The sequence below is a fragment of the Phalacrocorax aristotelis genome, chromosome 1 (genome assembly GCF_949628215.1).
Source record: "Phalacrocorax aristotelis chromosome 1, bGulAri2.1, whole genome shotgun sequence".
NCBI lineage: Eukaryota > Metazoa > Chordata > Aves > Suliformes > Phalacrocoracidae > Phalacrocorax > Phalacrocorax aristotelis.
This window is the reverse complement of record NC_134276.1, coordinates 131,191,699-131,205,580: the sequence shown is the minus strand read 5'-3', so window position 1 is coordinate 131,205,580 and position 13,882 is coordinate 131,191,699.

The window sequence follows — 13,882 nt, the reverse complement described above, 5'->3', positions numbered from 1 at the left end:
ATGTGCCAAGGGTCTCTCAAAAAAGGCCACCGCCGGGGAGAGGGTCCCATCTTGGCACGCAGCCTCGTCTCACTGCCTCCTCAAGGTCTTCTCAGGATCTTTGCCTGACAAAACATCAACAACCTTGTGCACAGCTGATGTTTAGACTGACCTCACTGCTGTGTCTCCAGTGTGCTGCTGCTTCGCAGGGATCGCTGGCTTTCAGGCATTTTACACAGTGGAGCTCACAGGCAGTGACTGAGCTGCAGGGTTACAGCATGCCCTTCACACTAGCGCTGGCTCCCCTGCAATGCCGAGAGGCAGCTGCCGGGGTCCCGTGTGCTGCTCCAGCCAGGAACACCAGAGGACTGGCATCCGGCGTGAGGCAGAGCAGCCAAGAGGCTCAGCCAGCACTGTGAATTCTATTAGATGCACCATGGCTGCCACCCACAGCTGCCAAACTCTCTGAAAAAACTCCGACTTCTCTTCAGAGACTCCCTTCCCATTGCAAGGGGTCTGCCAAGTGAGCATGTTGTTTGCTCTGCCCACTGTGCTGTACTGTCTAGACATGGGGGCACAAACCCTCCTGTGACCCTGACAGACACCTTTTAGTAGGACCACAAGCTGGGCTGTTCTGCATTCCCAAAGGAGCAAGCACCTCCAGGGACCACATGCACCCCGATACTTCTGATCCGTTACTGGGGTGGACTATGAACAGCTCAGAAACTTCCTAAGCTGGTAACTAGGCCCATGCACACCCAGACATTGCTCCTCCAGGGTGGACACGAACATCTCCACCTGGCCACCCACCAGCCCCAGGCTTCCCAGGGTGGGAGAGGTATGAACACCACCAGAGCAGGGTGCGGGGGGCACTGGGCACACAGAGGACTGGATTCAGGTTTGGGAAATGGCACAGCCAGGCCACTAAAGAGCTGTGTATGGAGCAGGTGCTGCATAAGCCACTGACCCCATTGCAGGACACCACTCCAGCAGTGGACATCCAGCCAGCATTGGGACAGTGGCTCAGTCCATCACCAGGCTGACCCAGGGATACAGCAGCACATGTGGCATTTTGCTGGTGCGCGGCATTTCACTTGCAAGTCAACCACCAGCTCCCCAGAGAGCTGGAGGGTTTGAAGGCATCGTACACCACCTCTACATAGAGACCCTCACCCAGCTCAGCCAGCAGCCTGGGTGCAGGTCCCCTCACCTGCCTGCATCAAACCCTGTGGCTGCAGGCAACCACACTGACTGCGACGGATGGAGACGGAGCACAGCCCTGCGGTGACAGCACTGGCCACTGCCCCATCTACCCACCAGTCCTCAGGTCAGAGCACAAAACCAAGGACAGGAGTGGTTTTGTGGGGTGTAGGAGCACAGGAAAGCAGTGGGATGCATTTCTTATCTCAGGGGCACAGAGGTGGCTTTGCTTCCCATGCCATGTGCAGGCATGAGGGGAGAGGAGGAGGATGGTAACCAAAGCATTTGGCAGAAAGGGGGTAGCCATGCACCCCAGGAAACACCTGGTTTGAGCCTGAGCTGCAGTGCGTGCATAGGAGGATGTGGCTGGCTTCTCTCTCCTTTTCTCTCTCCTTTTCTCTCTTCCCTGTTCAGTACATTATTGGCACCTGGGACGGGGCAAAAGCTTTTGTGCAGGCTGCACCTGGCCCTCCGACTTTGTCCCGTTTTAGCTGCCGTGTCCTCTCATAGAGCTGCTGTTCTGAGTCAGAAGAGGACACTGACAGAATGGTCATTTCCAGTCACAAGCCCTGCTGTGTACCACCACCCAGGCTCAAAAATGGCCACCCCAGCTGACGAAGCAGGTCAGGAGAGGGATGTGCTTCACAGGACACTGACAGCCCTCAAGTGGCTTCCGTGTTACCAGGACACCCCTGTTTCAGAATGTTTTTGCTTTTGGCTCCAGCTCCCCAGGAAACCTGGCCACTACTCCAGGGCAATGGCACAGCCTTGATGGCCATGGTACCTGCTGCACACGCTGCCATTGCACCAACAGAAAAGCCAAGCATGAGACCCTCCAACAAAGAGGGTCGTCTTCTGAGGCTGCTGATGTTCTGGTGGTCCCTTCTTGAGCACAAGCCAGCTTTTGCCTATATCCAGCCCTAGGAGAGCTCTAAGCCTGGCCCTAGGTTCAGAGGTTCCCCTTTCCGTTTTCTCAGGCCATGGCCGACACACAGCTACCTCATCCCAAGCCTACAGGGAGCTACAGGTGGCTCTCCTTATGCAGTCTGCCTGGGATGGCCAGGGAGCACGAGCTCATCTCTTATGACAGCTCCCTTCAGGGCTTGGAGGGGCAGCAATTTATCAGTTGCAATCATAAGCACAACCCCTGTTAGCACTGGTGGGCACTCAGCAAGGCAAGCTTCACCAGGGAGGGTATGCCAGGTAGCTGTCTTCCAGGGGCTGACAGAGAGACTAGAGCCCCCAGCCCACAGCATGCTTCACAAAGCCCATCTTTCCACTGCCTGAAAGCTGTGGCCAGACCTGTCAGAGAGGCCAAGCTAGGCTGAATCTGGCTAGTAGCTGTGTTGCAAGCAAAGTTACTTATCCCCTCACTGAAGAAGCAATGGGCTGAATGCAAGTCAAATGCCGGTGTTTATAAGAACTCCAGCTGCATAACTTCTTGTTCAGGAGGTGAGGAGGAACCTCCAGGCTCCAGAGCTTTATTTCAATCCACCCTGCCTTTTCTCAGGCACTGCTGTCTCCTGTGGTATGGGGAGCTGTCTTCCTTGCTGGAGCTCCATCTCTGCTGGCCCATTCTGCAGAGCAGGAGGAGGGGTCGTGCAGCAGAGGGGCACAGCCCCATAATTGTTGGTCCACGAGCCAGCCAGGAGGCTACTCAGAACTGTGGTTGGGATCACAGTCGGCTGTTTTGGTAGTGGTGCTGGAGCTAGCAAGGGAGATGGGGAGGAGGTAGGGGCTGGCTGCAGCAGCTCTGCCAGAGGCAAGGGACTTGCATAGAACCGGGACATGCCACCGTGCAGGGCACGGTAAGACTCTTGTTCTGCATAGAAACAAGGCTGCCTGTGATGGGCTGTTTTGCTACCCGTAGTCTAAATTGGGTCCTGTGGCCAGCACCAGCTTCACTGCTGAGAAGCCAAGGTAAGGGGAAGCGAAAGCCACAGGGACCGTGACACCTGCTCTGCCTCACTGTTCACTTGCCTCTCAGGAAACCTTGAGTTGCTATATTTGAGCACTGATTATATCCTGGGTCTGTTCTTATCCTTGTTTGTGAAGTTTGACTGAGTTCACACGCTCCTGTGTACACAATGTGCCACCCTCCGGCTGCCAGGGAGCACTCGCAGGTGGCCAGGATCCCCCCACACTGCAGGGACACAGGCTTCTGGGGAGGATGCAAATGCTGTCCTTGAGCTTTCTGCACTGCACATGGAACTGGAGAGGAGCTGCTGAGAGCCCATGCTGGGCACAGGCATGCAATCCAATCCCCCCACCCTATGCTGCACAGCAAGAGGTGCCCAGAGATGGAGGGTTTTGGCCCTTGTCCTGCAGAGGGATTTGCAATAAAAAGGGAGAGCACAGAGCTAAAGTCAGCCCAGATGCAGAGTAGCCCCTGCAAAGGGGCGTGAAGGGAAGGCTAATGCAGGGGGAGGCATGGGGAAGCAAGCAGAAGCTGTACGGGTTGGGCTTTCTGGGAGACGAGGGAGAAGAAAGGAAGGGCACTAAGCCCCAGGCCATCCTGTGTGGCTGGGCTCCTGAATTCCCTGTTGTACCCCATCAGCAGCATCTTCTTGTTCCTGAGGGTCATAACAATGATTTTCCACTCTACAAGACCTGCCAGCCTGGGGACGGCTGTTCCACACCATGACCCCTCTTCTCTTCAATCCCATCTCATGGCAGCTTTTCCTCTCCAATTATTTTTCTACCATTGAAGGGATCTTTAATTCTGCTAGGAGTCAAAGGGCACTCAAACCCACTTAGGCTTTCAAGCCAACCCCTAAGTCCTGTCACTTAGGGGTGAGGTGGAAAAGCTTTTGTTCTCATATTTTTTCTATTATAGTCCTAGAACTGAGTTATCTTTTCTGCCTACTAAACAGGATTTTCCTTGAGACTTTTACTTGTCTCTGCTTTTTGAGGAAGAAGCGAAGGAATCCTTGCAAGCCCATGCTGCAGGGAAGAGTGTTTCCCAGTAAGTGCAGAGGTGAGCCTGAAGGGACACAAACCAGTAAGGTGCCAAAGAAAGGGACTTTACTGTGTGACTATTTCAATTTTTTTCTCCTTCCCTCTCTTTTCAGGTCTCCACCAATAAATCTGGAATTAAAATACTTCCTTCTCTCATGCCAAAAGGCAAATTAATTGGTCCTTGTAAAACTCTCACAGTGAAAGGATCTGCCTGAAATGGAATTAACCATTTGTGACTAAGGGGCTGATATACATGAGCCATAGCTGTGAGTAGATGGATGCACAGTATTCATCGAGGTAGCACAAAGAAAAGCCCTGAGAGGGTTGGAAATGAGCCTTCATCTTGCCGTCATACTTCTAATCACAGGAGAATGTGAGGATGATCTGCAAGCTCAGGAGAAGGTTTTTACAGACACGCTTTGAGTGGAAAGTCTCCAACATCAGTCCTTCCATTAGCTGTAGGCTGGTACTAGCTCAGCAAGCAAAGACCCAGCTTCAGTTACTTACTGCCTGATCAGTGCCCTCCCTGAGCTCAAGGAGTCTGTCTTCAGAACAACTGGTGGGAAGAGGGCTTGGAGAATAAGCGCTCCCTCTATAGAGCCTTCCATTCAGACCAGGATCACAAGGAACACGGCGGTTCAGGTTGCTGAACTCCCCATCTTCTTGTTCCCTAGCTAACCATCCCGCAGCGTCTCTGCCCCTTGAGATTTCTCCATCAGAAGAGGAAGTTCTTTAAAGAGTTCATTACCTCGAGGATGTGCACAACACCCAAACTTCACACATACATATACCCCTTCGAGACCCCACTCGTCTCACGACGCCAGCTTTCATGGGGCCATCCCGGGCCTCCGGCGGGTGCCCCCGGGGGTTGGCAACCCCTTCCCCGCCAAGAACCGGGTGGGGTCCCGGCCCGGGAGCTGCCGCCGCCGCCCCCCGACCCGCGGCGGCCGTCGGCGGAGGCGGCCCGGGCGCTGTCCGCGGTGCTGAGCGCGGCGCTGGGCGGGCGCGGGGCTGGGCGCGGCTTTCTGGGGGACGGCAACACCGGGGGGCACCACCCGGCAAAAGGGAAGTGTCTGCTCCTTGGGTGAAGCCGGGTGACAGTGAGGAGGGAATCCAGAAAAAAACCCAACCAAACTGAAAAAAAAAAAACAACAACCCAACAAACAACACTAGGGTTGGAATGAAATATTGGAAAATTAGTTTACAGCATGACTTTCTCCACTGCGTACCGGCTCAGGGGTATCGTCATCATCCAAGCCTAAAAGTAAAAGATTATTATGACCCAGTCCTCCATGTACTTCACAACATACTCAAGCCATATTCCAAACCAAATTCCCTAGCCACTGAAGGAGAGGGTGCCTTGCCGAACTTTGCAGCAGCCTGAAAAGCAGGGGAAAAGTGTAGAGGTTGAGGAGTTTCAGAAAACTGCTTCTGTAAGGATACATAGTTAATTGCTCTTACAGCTTTCAACAGGCCAGCCTCTTTACAGACATTTACCATTACAGTCCTTCCAGGCCTCTCTCCCACCTGGAATGAATACAAATCATAAAATGAGACACATGGCAGTGGCGGACCATTTATGGCTGTCCCAAGCAGACACGTGCAGCTGCTGAACAGGTGTGTGCTATCTATATAAGGTGGCAGGGAGTAACAGAAAATGACTGAGGAATTCACCCAAAGAACACAGCAGACATGCACAAGTAGACTGAGTCACAGCTCGTTCACTGTGGCAATTAATCCAAGGCAAAACAGAGAAGGGAATGACTTCTCTGAGCCTAAAAATGGGCATTTAAATACCTGCCTCTCTTCCCTTTCTTACCTGTAGAGCCCATGTTTCTCCAAAATGAGAAATTAAAACCAAAAGTTTTCCTTGTTAGTAATATTTATTTAGGGTGAGGTGCACTGGGTTTGGAGAGAGCAGGAACTGTTTTAGAAACCTCAGGGGATAAAGTTTATTGGCTAATCTGGGCAGGATTTAAATCACAGGGCATACATTCCCACTTTTACAGACAGGATCATGGATCTGAACATCAGTGATCAGCAACTTTGTTTTGTTTTCTCTTTGAAAAAGCCTGCATCATCACTGATGTTTAGTACCCACAGCACTAAACACATAAGAAGAAATCTCTTCAATAGTCTTTGAAGACAAAAGGTCAAGAACAAATGGTGTCATGTATATTTCCTAATGGGAACACTGCCCTTACAGCCTTGAGTTACATTCTCCAAAGCACTTTGTCAGCCTAAAATACAGGTAGCATGTACTTGAAGCATTTTCAAAGACTCCTGCCTTACAAAATTTTAGAATAAGGCTTTCTGTGCTCCAAATCCAGTTTATTTCTCAAGTAGGCAGAGAAAGCTGAGTGTGTAAGGCAGTGTCTCTCTCAGGTACCAGCCTCATTGCTCAGTGCAGTGATCTACTATGTCCTGTTTCTTCCATGTGGGGCAGGGAATGCAGTAAGTGAGAAGAAGATGAGAGATTACATCAGAAGAAAAAGATCAAGCAGCCCACCACAGTTTTAAGCTTTGAGGCCAAGGTGACTGTAATTCAAGGAACTACAGTAACACACTCCCCTTCCCAACACATATCATGCCTCACCTTCCCCAGCACCAAAACCTTGCTGTAGGAACAAAAGGCAAAAAAAAAAAAAAAAAAGATTCTCATATATAAAGATGGGTCTAGAAAGCTCTTCTGCAAAGCCATAATTATTTAAAGCTGTCCACCTAGAACTGTTCTAAGGAGCACTTCCCTGTGTTTCTTTAACACCATGTAAAAAGTAGAGAGTATGCACAATCACTTTTTCATTGCCATAAAGGAACACTTTTTCTTTAGCAATGGGACTCAGTCAAGCTATCGAGATTCACAGAATCACAGAATGGTTGAGGCTGGAAGGGACCTCTGGAGGTCATCTGGTCCAAGACCCCTGCTCAAGCAGGGACACCTAGAGCTGGTTGCCCAGGACTATGTCCAGATGGCTTTTTAATATCTCCAATTGTACAAGCCACATTCAAAACTGGAGTCATCAAACTGGGTGGCAAATATGCACCAACACCATTCATATGTGAAAGGCTGGCATCCATCAAGACACTTGTGAAGGTCCTCAGATGTCACTCTTTCATTCAGGAGGGTCAATGTGAAAGATGTTGAAACGAGTTGGGTGTTGGTCTCTTTTCCCAAGTAACAAGTGATAGGATGACAGAAAATGGCCTCAAGTTGCAGCAGGGGAGGTTCAGATTGAACATGAGGAAAAAATTCTTCACCAGAAAGGTTGTCAGCATTGGAACAGGCTGCCCAGGGAAGTAGTGAGTCACCATCCCTGGAGGTATTTAAAAGGCATGTAGACATGGCACTTAGGGACATAGTTTAATGGTGGAGTTGGCAATGTTGGGTTAATGGTTCAGACCCTTCACTGATCTGAAGGGTCTTTTCCAACATAAATGACTCTCTGATTTTCATTCAGTAGTGTCCACCAGGATAGCTGCTAGTGGGTAGGGTGAGGACACCCATAGAAAGACCCTGTCTTTCCATTAAGGCAGAGTGCCTGGTCTCTTGAGGACTCCCATTGTCTTTAAAGGATTGTTAGAGAAAAATTATTTTTGTCTCCATGAAGGTCTGTTCCACATAGGGTGGAATTAAAGAAGAAAGAAGTCGCCTTACATCAGCAGAGGCACCATGCACCTTGTGATGATTCCTGGGACTGGTGAGGCTGGCCTGCTATTGGATGCACCCTAATTGCTGCTACTAAATGGGGCAGAGATAAACGGGAGTGGGCTACTGTGGGTGAACCCCTACAGCCCAACAAAGCTATGCAAAGGTTCTTAGAGCTGACACCAGGTTTCCTGTTCTCAGCCACATGGAGTGTGTGATCTCAAGTTTAGGTGGGTTTACTGGACTTTTCCTGAGCGCTAACTAGGGCTGGATGGGGGTACATGCATTCGCTAGCCAAAACTGGAGAGGGCCGGTCATAGCTACTGAACCCGTTATACTGGTGCCACAAGATGAAGTGGCATATCTTGTATCAACCTCATCAACTAGGTTCCAGATCCTCTCATGTGGCTGTATCAAGTGAGGACTGCTCTGCTGTGCTGTGGGAAGGTCATTGTTCTTGCCTGCAGCCAAAACAACACCCTCAAGAAGCCCATGGCAGAAAAAGAAGGGAAATCTTTCCAATTCTTATCTTTTATGGTAAATACGATGCTTTCCCTTGGACCTCACTTCATATTATGTTAAAAAGCTTATGGGAAACAGTCCCCTATTCACCTCACATGCCAGGACCACTCCCTCACGTGTATAAGGCATTTCTTGCACTAACCTGAAAACCTTGAGTCAGAGTTGAGGAATTATATCATTCTTCCTAGATCCCCTCTTACAATATTGGGATGGAAGCCATATGTTTTCATTCTCCTGGAATTTACCCAGTATTTTGAGATTTAACATTAATATCAGCAGACCAGAATGCTCTCCATCCGACTCCTCTCACAGGTTGCTGTTTTCTAATATTTTCCCCCTATTGCTAATGGGCTCAAGAGTATTTTGTCATCTAAGCAGAAAACTCTCCCTTCCAAACATTCATCAGAAAAAAATTAAGCAGTTCCATCTTTCTGAATCTTTATTAACAGACTTACACATTTTTTTTTTTAGTATATCCTCAACACTAAGTTTTGTTCCAAAACTGAAACATCTTCCTGTTATCTTCACGGAAAATGTATCTAGTTGTTTTTTAGCACACACACCCCTACAGTTTTTTGTACTTCAGAAGTCTAACTTTCATCAGATGTCACCTATTACTGCTTTTCCCCCTGTATCTAATGTTCTGCATATCTGCTTCTACTTGCTGCCTTCATTGTAGTTCAGTACAACAGCTTTTAGCTAAACCTATCATCTCTCTCGAATGTGGAAATATAGCTTTTTGGCTATTTAATACATTCTTCCTAACAAATTTTCCCCATTTCAAAACAATTTTTCCTCTGAAAAGTTTTCTTCCGGGTCTGTTTTACTCAGAATTTCCTTCTGTTGAGATATTAGGCTTTTAGAGACACACCACAACATATCAAACCACTAGCAAGAACACCCTGTTTCACATCCTAAAGGCTATTGCTTGGATAGTCCAAGTCCAGCTTCCAGAACCCTGAACCCCGTCCTGGCTGAACCAGTCTCATCTGTATGGTCACCAGCCACCTCTCAGCACTGACTGGTTTTCTCCTGCTGGGTCCTAAATGTTTTGGAGTAATTTTGCAGTCTTTTTCACATGGAAACAGGGGAGTCCTTGAAGTCCACAGGGCTGACAATGACTTCATCCAACTGTGGACCAAAGATAATTGGAGAAAAATGGTTAAGAGCATGGGTTAAACATGCTCAAAAGATGTGAACTGTTCTTCAGTAAAGCTCTGGTTTCTCAGTCAGACTTTCACCTGAATCCTCTGCTCCTGCCATCGCAGCAGGGCTTCCTGGCACATGCACAGATGTGGGAAAAACAAAAGCCGAGACAAGGAGGTCACTCAGCCTTAGGGGAGAGTGGAAGACCATGCAAAGGCTTCTCTTCCCTGCAAGAGATGTCTCCACCCTTCTCCCTGCAGACCTTTGGCTAGAAAAGTTGCTAACACTTGGCTTGCCATGCAGTGGAGAAAGACACTTGAGTAACCTGCAAGAACAGACCCACACTGTCATCACAAAAACAGTCACAAGAAAGGAAGAAATTGCTCCAGTGGGCTTGGAAGAAAATCCCCGGTATTTTTGTCTGATTTCCAGCCATTCAGGATAAGACTCTACTTGATCCTTTTAGTTGTAGATACCTGGGCCAGTTGCTCCAGGATTTCTTCATAGTTGCTGGAGACACATGGACATTTTTAGAGCCCAGTGATCTCACACTACAGCACAGCTTGTCAGAAGAGAAGACAGGGTTGAGCAAAGGTTTCAAAAATATACTCCCAACAAACAAGACATGCACAGAAACCCTAACATAGTCATGGTTTGTCCTGGTATGCCTGACATGACAAACAGCTTTTCTCTTCCCAGACCCTCGTGCCTCCCATGCCACATTGACCTCAGCCAATGCCTGGTGCAGCAGCCCCTTGTAGAAGCAATGCTGTAAAGACTAACTGGAGGCTGAGTTTGGACCCCAGCTAACCCAAAGCGTCAATGAGCAAAAAAGCACCAGGCAGGTTTTGCAGCCAGGCACCAGCACCACAGGCTGCCTCATCTCACAGTAACCCCCTGGGCACAGGATGCAACACTGCGCGAAATGCTATCAGCAGCTTATTTTAGGTAGCTGTGCATCAGGAACCCTTGGCCAAAATAAACCCCTAGGCTTGCTCCAATGTGTCTTTTTTTTTTTTTTTAGAAAATAATTTATATAGGTGGTCTTTCGTGAAAGAAAAATATTTTTGTGAGCCTGTGCGATATTTCACCATTTTTTAAAGAAAAATTGGTCTTCACAGTGGATCATAAGAAGCAAAACATCAGCTTGAATAACATTCACACCTACAGTTTTCTGTCCTTATCAAGAACAACAGGAACCTCCAGGTGATATCGGGGAGCCAGGCTACAGCTGGCACCTACCCAAAGAAAAATTAAAATGGCAACTACATAATAAAAGATGTTAGTTCTTTTAAAATATTTTCAGTAATAAGAGTCATTTGAGCTTTAAAAACAGTTCTTCAAATGTTTGTTTACAACATTTGTACAATGATTACACCTTATTTTCTCAGTGCTTCAGTTCTCTACTAACTCTATACTGTGAGAATGAAGATTTGGTTAAAGTCTAGGTAATGTGCCAGCAGTCCGGCACGTCTGGATTCTCAAGAATCCATCGCTACGGAAATAAAAAGGAAATTAAACCACTGGAAAAATGAAAAAAGTATGTTAGGTTGCCATGGAGCCCGATTAAATTTGGAGGTAAGATTTAACCCCCGCTAAATTCACATCATTATGCAGTGAATACGGCAGGAGGTTGAAGGGCCCCATGCTGCTGCTCGGCCCTCAGCATTGCCCCAGGTCCTCTCTGAAATGGCCCAAGCACAGAAATCCTCTCCTCAAGATGCAGAGCGGGCACCACCAGCTTCCAGACAGCTCTGGCCACCCAAACCCTAAATATCTTTCTACAGGTTTCTCAGTCCTCTGATGTAATTTTAAAAAGTAGTGTCACTCCAATGGGTATAAAATTTAGCTATCTAGGTCAGACTGTTTCAAACAGTTCCATGAGTCAGTGCTATTACACTGCAGCCTGTTTGTGATATATTACACTGTAATATATATAGCACTGAACAGCCTCCTCTGAGATGGTCCCTCTTACAACTTAAACATTGTTTGTAGTCTATCAAGCATGCCTGAAACAGCCTCAAGAACAGCCATCATAAAGAAACTGGGTTTAAATTGATTTTTTTCTACAGTTTTTCTCTTCTTCAAGTACAGACCAGTATAATGCATTATAGCAGTACTACTACTACTTTTCCATGAAGTCTGTGATCTGGAGGTTTTTTCAGCAGTGGACACAAACTCTGAAAATGAGCTGGTGTTACAGTACTGCAAGTCAGTCAAAGGATCCCTGAGATGAACCCTTTCACTACTTACCTATTCTTTATTAGCAGTAAGTAAAATCAGTAATCAGATAGTAAGCACCTTCAAAGTAAAAGCTGCTGTTCTGGAATTAAAAGCCCTAACTTCTCAAGAAATTTTACAGTTAAAGGTAAGAGCACTTCTGTCAAATATCACATTGCTAGGTAATGAATTCTTATTTATGAAATAATTTTTCAACTAAATCCATGTTTTCAACCAGTACTTTAATTAAAAGAAAAATTCAAGTTCTGGTCAGCTGAAACCCCTGACCGTAGTTGCAGTTATACCCATACGGCCATCTTTTAATTCTAACCAGACAACAAAAATCTGCCTGAGAATCCCGAAGGCCAGAGTTCAAACTGTAACTGCTGAGGAGAGCCATGTATGTAACGCAGAACAAAAAGCACATTTACCACCATGATTTTATACTGCAGTTGGGTATTTCAAGAAGTTACAAATTACATGTACAGGGGATCCTAAACATGGGCATAACACAGCCCCTCTGCAAGTTCTGCTGGCTCACTGCTGCAGTTTTAAATCGGACATGCCTGTAAGATGGTACACACCTCTACTTCAAAACTGCAGCTCCCCAGTTCACCTGTGTGGCATTCTAAACACCCACATCCTTGTATTCCATTTCTGAAATGCCCCAGTACCATCCACTCCACCTTCCCTTCCCAACCCGTCAATATGCAAGGGCTTCCAAAATAGCTACTCCTGGCCCTGCCAGCAAGTCCGTGCATTACCTAAGTGTGCTGCTTCCCTTCCTCAGGGCTCATTTTTTGGTCTGGGGAATGGTAGTAAATAAAAATCCTCCTTCTGTCAGAGAAGTGCTGCAAGGAAGGAGGCTAACCACCAATTTGAAGCATGCACATACTTAGCTGGAATATTACTCCACATTCAAAGTTTCTTCTGCTCCAAAACACACTTTTTTTTTTTTTTTTTTTTTTACGAGCAACATTTCTCTGGAGTAACTCCCTGGATTCATTGCCAGAGGCTGAGCCCCATCTGCACATGTTGCTCCCACCGATCAAACAGGGCTATGGAAGCATACTCCAGCACAGCTGGGCAGCAGAACAGCCATTAATGCAGGAGCCCTAGTCGCTCAGGTCTGCCAGGCATTAGCAAATCCCTCATAGCATTTGGCGAACTCCCACCGGTGTCGCAGGGAATTCAGGTGGTGGGAGTGGTGGCAGGGTCTCTTCCCAAAGATAACTTACTTTCCCCCAGCCTTCAGAAAAGTTACCCAGGAGGAGAAAGTGGAAAGGAGCTCATGAGGCCTAGAGAGCTACATCAGTCCTGGCAATTAGTCAGGACTACACAACATTTGGGGAGACGCACACAAGCAGTAAAATAGACAGGCAGATGATTGTGATGACTAGCAGATGTGAGGGCAAGAACAGAAACATGGAGCTCTTTGCTTCGGTTATGTTGTGAACTCATGTCCCAGGGATACTTGCCACCACAGTGTTTTAAGATGCAGGGGTGCAGAGGAAAGGACTGAGGAGCTGCTGTTAAGCAGTGACAGAATATAAGCTTTCTTTGCTGTCTCTACCCTGTATTTGCAGAAATAAAAAAAGATACTCCCAAAATAACACGCATCCAGTACCTTTGTGGACTTTGTGCTGACGCTGGTTTTAAACCACCTGCCGGTTTCAATGTGCCCACAACAACCTTGTGTACCCTTCAGCCTGCAAGAACAAAGCAAAACTGTGAGCACTTCTGTCATCTCCAGGTGCTACACAACACTTAGTCAGGTAGTAAATAACAAGGATGAGTTACTCTGTCCATTTACATTGTGACTATTTGCCCATAGAATTCAGACAAAATGTTTTTCTAATACCGCCAAATGCAAAATACTACATCTGGAAACCAGGAGCACAGATGTTGTCAGTACCAGATGGGAGAGACTGCCTTGAGAAGCAGCACATGGACTTTAAAAATCACTGCAAGTAACTGACTCAGCATGAGCCCTAGGCATGCCGTAATACCATGTTAAAAACAGCAGGCACAGTCTGTGGACACAAATATCAAGAGGTTGAGAAGCAATCTTAGCACTGTTTTTAATCTGTGGTATGTAGAACACTGGGCTAGCAACTGGTGCTGGGTTGTGAGATGCACAGGAACCACAAAGCTCCAGAGAAAAGGTTTCCAGCTTCTGAATCCAATATATACAACATAAAGCTTCAAGTG